Source organism: Mustela nivalis (assembly GCF_964662115.1).
Source record: "Mustela nivalis genome assembly, chromosome: 10".
Lineage (NCBI taxonomy): Eukaryota > Metazoa > Chordata > Mammalia > Carnivora > Mustelidae > Mustela > Mustela nivalis.
In genome coordinates, this window is record NC_139029.1 from 10595681 (window position 1) to 10607540 (window position 11860).

An 11860-nucleotide genomic window follows, 5' to 3' on the forward strand; every position below is an offset into this window, starting at 1 on the left:
TGGAGCTGGAGGCCTTCAGCAGGACAGAGTCAGGCCTGGTGGCAGTGCTGGGGGTGGGGGTGCATGCTGACCCTCTCTGGAGTGGGGGCCAGATGGGGAATGGCTCTAGGCAGACCAGGTGTTAAGTGCGAGCTCTGTTCACACAAAGCTGTGTGACCTTGGGCAAGTTGCCTCACCTCTCTGAGCCTCAGTGTTTTCATCTGTTAACTGGGGGTAAAAGGAAATCTCACCTCACAGGATTACTATACACATTAATGAGAAATATATGTGAAAATGCCCAGCACATAGTAGGTACCTAACTCAGGGCTGAAAAGAAATAACAGTGACAGTGATCATAGATATGTTGCCTTGTTATGTCACCAAGCTTCCCTACACCCACGGGAAGCCTGAAGAGTCTCCATTCGATGACTGTGTGTGAAGCACCTACTATGTGCCCGTATGAGCAAGAGAGAAGGGGCAGCCCCAGTATCCTTTCTCTTCCTGTGGTGGGGAGACTGGACTTGGCTCTGAGGGATGGCTCTGACTCACCATGACGCAGGATGCTTGTCACAGCTGCTGATGTTCCCAGCTGGCAGCCTAACAGCTCTGGGGGCAGGGGGGACTGGGAGGGGGACCCCAGCAGACAACAGGGCAGTTGACAAAGGAGCCCACTATGTCCCCTTCAGCCTAAGACAGGGACAGGTGGGTGAGGCTGGGCAGTGCCCCCCCCCAGTCCCCCACCATCCCAGAGAAGGGACCAGGGTGGGGTGAAGTGGCTCTGGCTCTCCCTGCCTCTAGCATTTGTGCTCAGCAGCTCCACACTGACTCAATCTTCTTGTACTGACTGGTGCTCAGAGAGGGGCAAGGGCTTGCCCAAGGTCACACAGCAAATGGCTAAAGGAGTCAAATCCAGGTGTCCTGCCTGTCGGCCCAGCTTGGCACTAACTAAAGACTGGGCCTTGCAGGGGTGGGCAGCTCCCCCTTGCATGCCCACATTCACCTTCCCAGTCCTTGGAATTCTGCTGAAGCTGACGATTCCCAGATTCCCAGATAGCTCTAAGATGTGTGGTTGTCCTTCCCGGGGGAGGGGCAGGCTGTCCTTTCCCAGATCAGCCCACAGTCCATCTGTCCTGCGACCTTCCATGACCCTCCCCCAGAGCCCTCTATGGGGGAAGAGAAGGAGCCCCTTGTGGATGAGGGGACCAGGAGTGGGAGTGCCCAGGAAGTGCCCTGAATCCCATTCTCCCATCCTGACTTTGGGGATCCAGCCAGAGCCCCCGCTCCTGTGGCCTGCCCCCACTCTTCCTAGGCAGCGGCAAACATTCATAGCCGGCCTGAGTGCCTGGTCCTGGGCTGGGTGCTGGAGCATGGAGAGCAGATGCTGCGGGGCCTGATGGGAGAAAGATCAATCAAGCAGAGCCTTACGGGGATGAATCAGACTCTGTCTAAGCCCAGATGCTCCTGAGAGGGGGGCAGGCATGGTGTGGGGGAGCCATGCGCATAAATAGTTTGGGTCAGTGAGGATTGGGGTATGTCCCCATGCCGGCTGAGCACTGTAAGAGCAGAGTCCCTTCTTTCAAGGGTCGTGGGGATGGCTGCAAGGTGTTGGTGACCCTGCATTGGGAATGTGAGGGCTGAATGGGATACTGGCAGGGAGACAAGGAGGAGCGCTCTGTGGGCTCAAGGCCATGGAGGCAGGGATGCTGGAGGCTGTACAGGGGACCGGAGCATCTGAGGTCTGGGGGGCCAGCAGGAGAGGACAAGGCTTCTGGCTGGGGTTGCCCAGCTCCAGGCCTCGAACAGCATCTCAGCTCTGGTTTCTCGGGAAAGGCAGAGCTGGATAAGCAGAAAGAACAGAACTGGAAGCCCAGCAGACCTGGGTTTGACTCCAGTGCCCAGAAGGGTACCTGGCAGATGCTCAGTCGGGGTTTGTTGACTGCATCCCAGAAAGTGAGACCTGTCCAAGGTCACGTATGTAGAAGCTGATTATGGCCAAGACTGACGCAGCCTTTCCTTCATCCAGCCAATGTTCATGGAGCCCTTGCTGTGTGCCCAGCTCTGTGCGGCGCTGGTTAACCATAGATGAGACACACCAGGTTCCTGCTCCCTGGGGAAGGGCAGCGAGCTGGCGGGAGACGGGCATTGATCCAGGAACGACCTGGGTGAGTTGAGAATCACGACCCCCAAAAAAGAACTAGGAGAGAGAAAGCACAGTGTGAAAAAGAAACCCTTTATCCTGCCTAGGGCCTGGAGGGAGTGTCCAGTAGAAGTGACAGTGACTGAATCACAGCTAAAAAGGTGGAGCGGGACTTGGTCCGGCAGCCAGACGGGCAGGGGCAGCGGTCTGAACAGTCTGGAGACAGGACGAGGGACAGACTCCCAGGAGGGAGAGAGGGCCTTAGTGGCTGGAGCCCAGAGCAGGAGGAGGGGGCAGGAGCTGCTTCCCATGGGGCCTCACACGGGATCTGGCCTTTATCCAAAGAGCATTGGGAAGCCCCATCCTCTGCTTCCTTCCTTCCAGTCGCCCTCGGGGGGCGGTTGAGGCCCACACCAGCCTCCCAGTCCAGTTCCCTGTTTCTCTAGAGGCCCAGCCCTGCGTGGGGGTCCAGAGCCCCAGGGCGAGGCCCTTCTGGGGAAGCCTGAGAAAGAAGGCCGTGGGCTGACCTCAGACTGTGTCCATTCTCAGCTGCACGCTCAGGACTGAGCATGATAGGTGATAGGCCAGAGTCCCGCCCACCACGACCCCCGCCCCCAGGAAACAAGGTGAAGTAGGTGGGGTCGGGAGAGAGAGCAAGGAGCGGGAGCCCCCTGTCTGATAGGGGAGGAGGCAAAGTCCTCAGCGAGCTCTAAGTCGACAGAGGAGACATAGCCACTGTGCCAGATGCTGGGGACATCGGGAAGAGACCAGCCTCTACCCTGGAGAAGCTTCCAGCCTGGTGAGTAAACAGGTACACTAAATTCCTCACTTAACTGCCTGTCCCAGGCTTGGTCCACAGTGGCTGCTTCATGACGGGATCCCTTTCTCATGGTTCAGAGGGTGATACTCTGCCTCCTGGGTGTTGGCTCTCTGCAGGCAGGTAGGAGGCCCCCCACTAGGACCAAGGCAGACAGGTAAGACTCCAGCGGTGCCTTTCCTGAGCTGTGAGTGTCATACAGGAGGTGGCCACGAGGGGGCAGCCTGAGACAGCATCAGTCTTGACTTTCATCTTCCTTTCCCCCCTCCCTTGGCCGACTGACCCAGAAAGTACTACGTTGGCAACTCAACTCGGACCGAGCCACATCGTACGACCTGCACAAAGGTGCCCAGCTGAGGGGAAAGGCACTAAAATCCTGCTGGTGCTCTGCTCAGCAAACCCTGGGCTGTGTCTGCCCCCATGTGGGGTGCCTTTTTCTTAACCCAAAGGTGTCATCTCCTTGCTAAGCTGAATTCTACAAGGCAGTGTCCACACAGATCTGTACAAAGTCTCCCTATAGGCCAGCAACACTGCTGAGCTCAGACGTCCCCTGGTCCTAGCCCCCCTACTGTGCAGATGCAGCGACTGAGACCCAGGAAAGGAACCCAGGCTCCTTAGGAGCAGAGCGGGGACTGGACCCCCATAGCCAGTGGGGCTTCCTGCTCCACCTGGAGGGTTCAGGTGCTAGGTGCTACCTCTGCAGACCAGACTGTGCCTCAGAAAGAAGGCCACAGGGGCACCTGGGTGGCTTAGTGGGGTAAGCCTCTGCCTTCGGCTCAGGTCATGATCCTAGGGTCCTGGGATTGAGCCCCGCATCAGACTCTCTACTCAGTGGGGAGCCTGCTTCCTCCTCTCTCTCTCTCTGCCTGCTGCTCTGTCTAGTTGTGATCTCTCTCTGTCTGTCAAATAAGTAAAATCTTAAAGAAAGAAAGAAAGCCAACCACAGGCCAACCTCAGAATATGTCCACTCTGGAGTGCGGTGACAGGTCAGAGTCACCCCCACTGCTCCATGTCCCCCGAGGCAGCAAGCTGGACTAGGTGGGGTAAGGAGAGAGTCGGGTGAGCCTCCAGTCTGATGGAGGAGACACAGCCACTGTGCTAGGCATGGGGGAGACTGGGGAAAGGCCGAACCCTGCCCTGGAGAAGCTTCCAGCCTGGGAGTAAACAGGCAGTGGGGTGTCCTTAGTACTTGCACAGAGATCTCCCCGTTCCTCCATGGACAGGCATTCTTGTGGTCATCACAGACCCATCCTCGGTGGAGAAGAGCCCCGCTGATCCAGGTAAGGCCATTGGTGAGGGCTTGGAGGCAGTCTCAGGTGTTTGAGTTAATAACAGCAAAACATAATCCTGTGTGATCAGCTTTGCTGAGACCCGTACAGGTCCTGTTCCATCAGTCCTCCCAGTAACCTTAGGGTGGGGCCGAGTCGTGGCCACACCGCCCCCTCTTTCTTGACCTCTGGGGTGATTCCGAGCCTGGTGACTCCCGGAAATGGACAACATGCCCTGCATTCCTTCTTCGTGAAGTTCGCACAAGCTCTGCACCCACCTTGAATAGTCCGCACCACACATGTCCCTCGAGTCTCACCACGTAGGTCTTTCCTGTTTCACTCCATCGTTCATCAAATACTGATCAAATCTGTGCCTGCAATGCGTTGTCTGCCCAAACAACGGGATACAGTTGAGAGTAATCAGGCACGTCTCAGCTGTCTTGGAGATTAGAGCAGTTCTCAGCAAACTATGATCCTTGGGCCAAATCTGGCCCTTGGCCTCTTTTTGTAAATAAAGTTTTATTGAAACATATCCATGCTCATTGGTTAACCTGTGGTCTATGGCTGCTTCACCTTTTTTTTAAGATTTTATTTATTTAGTTATTTGAGAGCTTTGCCTTTTTAAAAAAGGTTTTATTTATTTAGTTATTTGAGAGAGACAGAGAGTGTGACGGGGAGGTGGTGGAGAGAGTACGAGACTCCTTGCTGAGTTGGGAGCCTGAGATCATGACCTGAGCTGAAGGCAGACACTTAAGTGACTGAGCCACCCAGGCGCCCCTAAAGATTTTTTTTTTTTAAGTAATCTCTACACCCAGTGTGGGACTCAAACTCACAACCCTGAGATCAAGAGTTGCAGGTTCTACTGACTGAGCCAGCCAGGCGCCCCTATGGCTTTCTTTCACCTTACAACAGCAGAGTCTTTTTTTTTTTTTTTTAACACCTTTTTATTTATTTGACAGACAGAAATCACATGTAGGCAGAGGGACAGGCAGAGAGAGAGAGGGGGAAGCAGGCTCCCCGCTGAGCGGAGAGGCTGATATGGGGTTCAATCCCAGGACCTGAGCCAAAGGCAGAGGCTTTAACCTACTGAGCCACCCAGGCGCCCCACGACAGCAGAGTCTTGTAGTTGCAACTGAAATGGTACAGTCCTCAAAGACAGAAATAATTGCTCTCCGGCCCTTTGCAGAAAAAGCTTGCCAACACTGACTTAGTTTGGCAGAGAGAGAGATAGTAGCAGGTCACTGAAATGAATGTATCGACAAATTGTGAGAAGAGCCAGGAGGGGCATAACGGGGCGGGGACTGAGATGTATGGTTAGACTGGCCACCACTTCTCACCTTCCACCCCTGATACCCTGACCAGGTCATCCAGGGCAGGACATGCCAGCCCACTGGAAGGTCAAATTTTGGATGGGAGCGACCCCCAGGGTTGTGTTTATGCCAGACAGAGGTGAGGGTCCTGTTGGTGTCTGCAGCTTGGACCACTGCCCTCATACTCCCGTTATCTGACCTCGCCTGGCCTCAAGGCCTCCATGTCCTCCATCTCTTGGGCCCCCGGGGAGGCAGACAGAGCAGGAAGTACTGTTCCTTCTACAAATGGGACAACAGAGGCTCCTTCTGTTTAATGACTTGGCCGACCCTGGCTGAGCCATGGGCAGAGATCTCGGTGTCGTGGGAGAGCCCCAGACAGTATTTAGGACAGCGGGTTCTGGCCCAGGACTCGTGTGAAAAAGTCTATGCCCCTCTGGGCCTCAGTCTGTTCATCTGTAACCAAGAGGGTTGGAGAAACAAACTTACACTCTTTTCTGGATCTGCCGGAGGCACGCCAGGGCTCGCCCCAACCCTCTCCAGGCCTCGGTTTGCTTCTGTAAAGTGAGGAGAGAAATGCTTCAGCTGGTTCCAGGCCAGGGAGATCACAGATGGGAAAGTGCTTTGAGCTCAGAGGAAGAAAGGCCCTCTATAAACCCAGGGGGTTATTAGGGTGATGGGGATCAGGCAAGGGCTGATGGAGGGAAGGCCCCAGGGCAGCATTTGGTCTGACCAGCAGAGGGCACTGTGGGGAAGCTAAGGCGGGATCCTGAGCTGGAATGCCTTTGTTCCTTCTAGAACAGGGACCCAGGCCCTACTGCGTACCAAACCTGCAGAGCTGAGTGTGGGGACATGACTGTCAATGAATGGAACCCGAGATGCTCGCCGTCTAGGGGTGGGAGGGGGAGGACACGGAACAAACAGGTCTTTTTCTTTTTTTTTTTTTTAAAGGATTTATTTATTTATTTGAGAGAAAGAGTGCAAAGCAGGGCCGACGGAGGGAGAGGGAGAAGCAGACCCCCCACCCTGCTGACCAGGGAGCCTGACGTGGGGTTGGATTCCAGGAACTTGGGATCACGATATGAGCTGAAGGCAGAGGCTTAACCGACTGAGCCACCCAGGGTTCCAGAACCAACGGGTCTTGACACAGAAATGGGAGCTATGGTGGTTGGGGGCCAGACAAGGATGGTGACCCTCTTGCAGAGGCTCAAGGGAAGCTGGGAGGGGTCGTTCAGCCTGAAGCCCAGGTCGAGGGTCTGGGCTAGACAGCCAGAGGGATACCATGGAGAAGCAAAGCATAGGAGAGGCCTGGGTTCAAACCCTGGATCTGCCCCACAGGTAACTTACTTCACCTCTCTGGGCCTGGTGTTCCTCACCTGTAAAATGGAAATCGTAACAGCGCCCACTCCACAGAGCTGTCGTGAGGATTAAATTAGGTAGAAGACACCTCTGGAATGCCTCTAGAGCAGGGCCCGACCCATGAAACTTCCTTAAATGTTGCTAGGGTGACCTCAGGCCGATGGCTTGGCTGTTGGCGACTGAAGCCATGAGGGGCTTGTGTCCACTTTGCGGGTGGGTGATGAGGACAGGTCCAGGGATGGGGTCACCTGGAGAAGAGGAGAGGAGGGACAGCCTGAGAGATTGGGGGAGGGGGTACGGAGTTGGGGGAGGGTAGAGTACAGCAAAGGAAGGGAGTCCAAGCTCCCCATTCAGCCCCAACCTCCTACCCTGTTGAGTCGCCCCTCCAGCCCCCTCCTCGCCTGTGTGCCCTTGGGCATATCCCTGGGTCCCCACTGAGCCTCAGTTTCCTCCTCTGTAAAATGGGGGAATAACTCCTGCATCAGGGGGGCTTCAACGATTCTCCAAACCCCTCGTCATCTCCTATTGTACCCGCCCCCTCCCTGGCCCCATGAGGGTCTGTGTCTGGCTCTGCCCCTATAATCACCCAGGCGTTCTGTTTAGAAACCAGCGGCAGAGGAAAACCCCTAAAACAAACCCAGCACAGCTGGTCTCCCCTGCGGGGGCCCTGCCCAGCCCTGCCCAGCCCGCTCCTGCCTTCCAGGCCCTAGAAGCGGCTGGGGTGAAATCACACTTTGGGAAAGAGTTTTTTCCCAGTGGGTGGGGGCAGCAATCAGGTCAGGCCAGAGCTGACAGAAGGGCCCCCAGGATTCCCCAAGGAATCAGATGTTCCTGTCCCAGCAGGTAGGACAGTGGGCCTCAGAATCCCTTGGGAAGATTCCAGAGCCCAGCTGCTGCCCCCACACCCTCAGGTCTTGGTTCCCTCCTCTGCTGAGGAGCTAGGGCGGGGGTGTGACTGGTGGAGGGGGTCCAGCCGTGGGGCTTTGGGACCTGCTGGGAGGGCGGGAAGCCAGTTTGGGGAAGGGGCTAGGGTGGGCTGGCAGGAAGTGGGCCCCTGGGCTCTGTGTGAGGATGGGGGACACTTGCAGCAGGCTTGGAGGCCCAGAAGGTAGCAAGAAAGATATAAAAGGATCAGAAGCACAAGAGGAAAAAAGTGGGGGAGGCTCCCGACTGGCTCAGTAGGAGCGTGTGACTCTGAATTTTGGGGTTGTGAGTTCAAGTCCCACGTTGGGTGAAGAGATCACTTAAAAATAAAATCTTTAAAAAAAAAAAAAAGGAAGCGCAAGAGAGAACATGGGACAAAGACACAGACACACACAGGGATAGCAAGCAAATCCAAATGATAATACAAATTTTTAGGATTTCCCCAGGATGGCGGTCCTTATGCACATTGTCCCTTTTTGTCCTCATCACCAGCCTTGGAAGTGGGGACTCTTTGTGGGGACGCTGTGTGGGGCTGGTTCCTTTGGGGGCTCTGAGCTTCAAAACTGAGTCACTGGAGCAGCTCCATGGCCTGGGAGGGGGCGGGTGCTTAGGATGGAGGTCATGGCTGAGCAGGAGCAAGGTCAGGCCTGATCCTGGAGGTCAGGGGGCAGTGTTGATCATCAGCAGCGCATGCGCCAGGCCTTGGAGGAGGCTTGGCCGCAGGGACAGGAGACACCTCTCCACCCCACTAGGGGAGCCAGGGTGTCTTGCTGGAAGCCCAGGCCCTGCTGTCTCCCTGGTTCTCACTCGGGAGCCTATCGGGTGACCTGACGCTCGGCAGAGTGAACCAGGGAGTTTCTGGCTGCTTGTCTCTGTGTCCCGTGAGGAAACACGTGGCCACTGCCCCCCCAACACCCAGAGGATCGGGTTCATGGTCTAGGATGGAGAGCCTGGTCCAAATTTGGAGATGAGGAAGAGATAATCCAGGCAGAGGGTGACGGAGGCCGAGTGGAACTCTGTAGGGCCTCAGGCTCCCGGGGAAACCCTCTTCTGGGAGGCCTGTCAGTTGATTCTTTTCTTTTTTTTTTTTTAATTTTATTTATTTGACAGAGGGAGACACAGTGAGAGAGGGAACACAAGGATGGGGAGTGGGAGAGGGAGAAGCAGGCTTCCGGCCAAGCAGGGAGCCCGATGCGGGGCTCCATCCCAGGACCCTGGGATCATGACCTGAGCTGGAGGCAGACACTTAACAACTGAGCCCCGCAGGCGCCCGAAGTCGGGTGGTTCTTGCTCCCAAACCGGCTGACTCCTTCCCAGGCCAGCCTGCCGTTCATTCCTGGCCTCCAGGCTCTCTTCCTGCTACCTCTTCTGCCCCTATCAGCAGCCCCCTCCCCATAGTGCCCGAAGCCTCCCCCTCACTGTCCGCTGGGGCAGCAGGCCTGGACCCCTTGGGTGCAGAGGGAGAAAGAAGACACGGGGCCTGCTGCAGGGGGAGGCCGGGATGGGGAGGACAGATCCCTGAGCTGCAGATGGGATGGAGCTTTGGGAGGTTGGACAGACAAGGGAGAGTCCAGCTGCGGCCAAGTGCATTAAGCCTGCTCTGAGCCGACCTTGCTTACGGGTAGCTGTGAGGATGTGGGGTTCTGCGCCTGGCGTGTCCTTGTGCTCAAGGATAGTTCACTCCTATCAGTATTGGACGTACTGGACAATCTCATGACCTTGTCTCACCCCCTTCCTTCTCACCAGAGAAACCAAGACTCCGAGAGGGTGTGGGTTCTGTCTCAGGTCACACAGCGCTCAGAGCCAGCTGGGCGGGCACCTCCCCAGGGTGGGTCCCTTGGGACGGCTCCATTGTGCTCTCCCCAGCAGGAAATCGCTGTGCTCAGCAGCCTGGGCCACAGGAGAGGAGGAACAAGTTTGGCTACGTGACTAGCAGGCCCCGGAGGCTGAGCCAGGCCCAGCATCGGGAAAACAACCTGCTGGGGGCCGCCTAGGCGCGGCCAGTGGGGTGGGCATGGGGTGGAGACCTCGCTGCCCGGAGAGGGAGCGTGAGCGGAGCCGCCGTCTCACTGAGGAATGGTCTGGGACAAGGTCGCAGGGCCCTATGCCCCCCACCTACCTGCAAGAAGGCAGAGGGGTGAACAAGAGGCTGCTGGGGGTTGTGGGGGAGCAGGCACGTGGGCCGCGGGGCCAGTGGGTGCACAGAGCACCTGGGGGTGATTTGCACGGGCTGACCACCTGCTCATCAGCTCTAGCCTACAGGAATCAGGGTGGCCATCCAAGGGGGGAGGAAGGTTCAGCCCTGCCCACTGGCAGCTGGCACCCAAGGGGCCCAGTGCCCACGGAAGCAAGGCGCAAGGGAGAAGAGTTTGGCTTCTGCCAGAATGCCCGGCCAGAAGACTTGGAACAAGGTGGAGTCTCCCTTCTGGGCCTCCGTTCCCCTTGGGGACTCACGGAACCATTGTGTCCCCTCACTGCTAGAAGAGGCTCAGAGCGGACTTGGGGCCAGGAAGGCAGCAGGGAGAAGGCTCCTGGGGACCCGGGTGGTCCACGGCACCACTGGTCACCGCAGGGAGAGCCCTGAATGCCAGACCCAGCGGTCAGAATTTATCAGGAAGCCAAGTGGGCCACTGAAGGTTTCAGCACAGGAGAAGGGAGGGGTCAGCTCAGCCTGACGGGAGGGAGGACACTGGAGGGGCGCCCAGCTTGGGTGGCGGCAGGGACCTGCAAGGAGGGGGGGGGCCAGGATCCAGGGAAGAGTAGAGGAATTACAAGTGCAATCTCCCTGGGGTCATTTCTGGTTGCCCCTCCCCGCCAGAGGAAGGACCCACAGGCTGCTGGTGTGTTAAACCTCTTGTATCTTCTTTGAACATAGAACAAAGCCAGCTTGGAAGTGGGTCAGCACAGAATGCCTCCCTGCTTCTCCCTGGACACCCCAGCACCAAAAGCCCCAGGCAGGGGGTGCCCAGAGCCAGGCAGCGGCGCACAAAGTAGCAGGAACAGGCACAGCGTGGGGAGGCAGAGCCATCACCTGGACAGCAAGAGGTCGGACGAGGAAGCAGGTGTCCCTCGGGGGGCCAACATTCACCCTGTAAGCTGGAGGTGGCAGGTGGGGGACAGAGCCTCAGTGGGGGGCAGGGGGAACCTGGACACCAATCAGCATCATTGGGGAGCCGTCCCCATAGCCCAGCCCTGACCTGTTGCTTAAGGGAAGGCAATGGAAGAGAAGAGTCTGCCTGCATGAGAAGTCCCCTGGGACTGGGTGAACCGGGACCTTAAACTTGGCCGCCGTCTCTCCCACCAGCTCCCACATACCCAGTCTTCGGTATTGCCTAGTTCTGCTCTCTGAGAGAGGGAATGGGAGTAGAACAGGGGAACACAGGGTCAAGACATCTTAGCTCACCACCAGTCTCCCTTGAACTCCTAATAAGTCCCAGTTTCCTCTTCTGTCAAATGGGGCTATAGTGGTGCTTGCCTCAGAGGGCCGGCGGGAGGGAAAAATGAAACCACGTGCAAGGAGGCATAGCGTATTCAAGGTGCCCCCCCACAGACACGATCTGCTCATCGTGCTGAAGAGGAAACTGGGGCTCCAAGAGGTTAAAGGGATCTGCTCGTGATCCTCCTGTGAATCTAACCATACAACTCCCCAGCTTGGCTTCTCTGCAGGGGGAGGGCTGGCGGTGTGTGAGGGAAGGCGGGGGCGGGGTGGGGGGGGGGAGGCTGGGCACAGGGTCTTCAAACCCTTCACATGGTATGGAGGCGAGGGGGTGGGACCCAGCCCCCCCACCCCCCGCAGCTCTCTCCTCCATCTCTCCTGGCCTGACTCCCCAGCCCTGCAAAGACAGACCCTGAGACGGATCAGACCACCAGCCCCATAAGCATCCCCTTCTGACTCCAGCATCGGTCCTTGGGTTGAAATGACTCTCTTGGCTCTAACCCCAAAACCTTCCCACTTTAGCACCCGTCTACGTCTGCCCCACCTGCCTTCTGGGCTGGTAAACGGCAGCCACGCCTACTGAGACGCACCACAGCCCACTGATGTGGAAGAGAGGTCACCAACCCCTTCTCC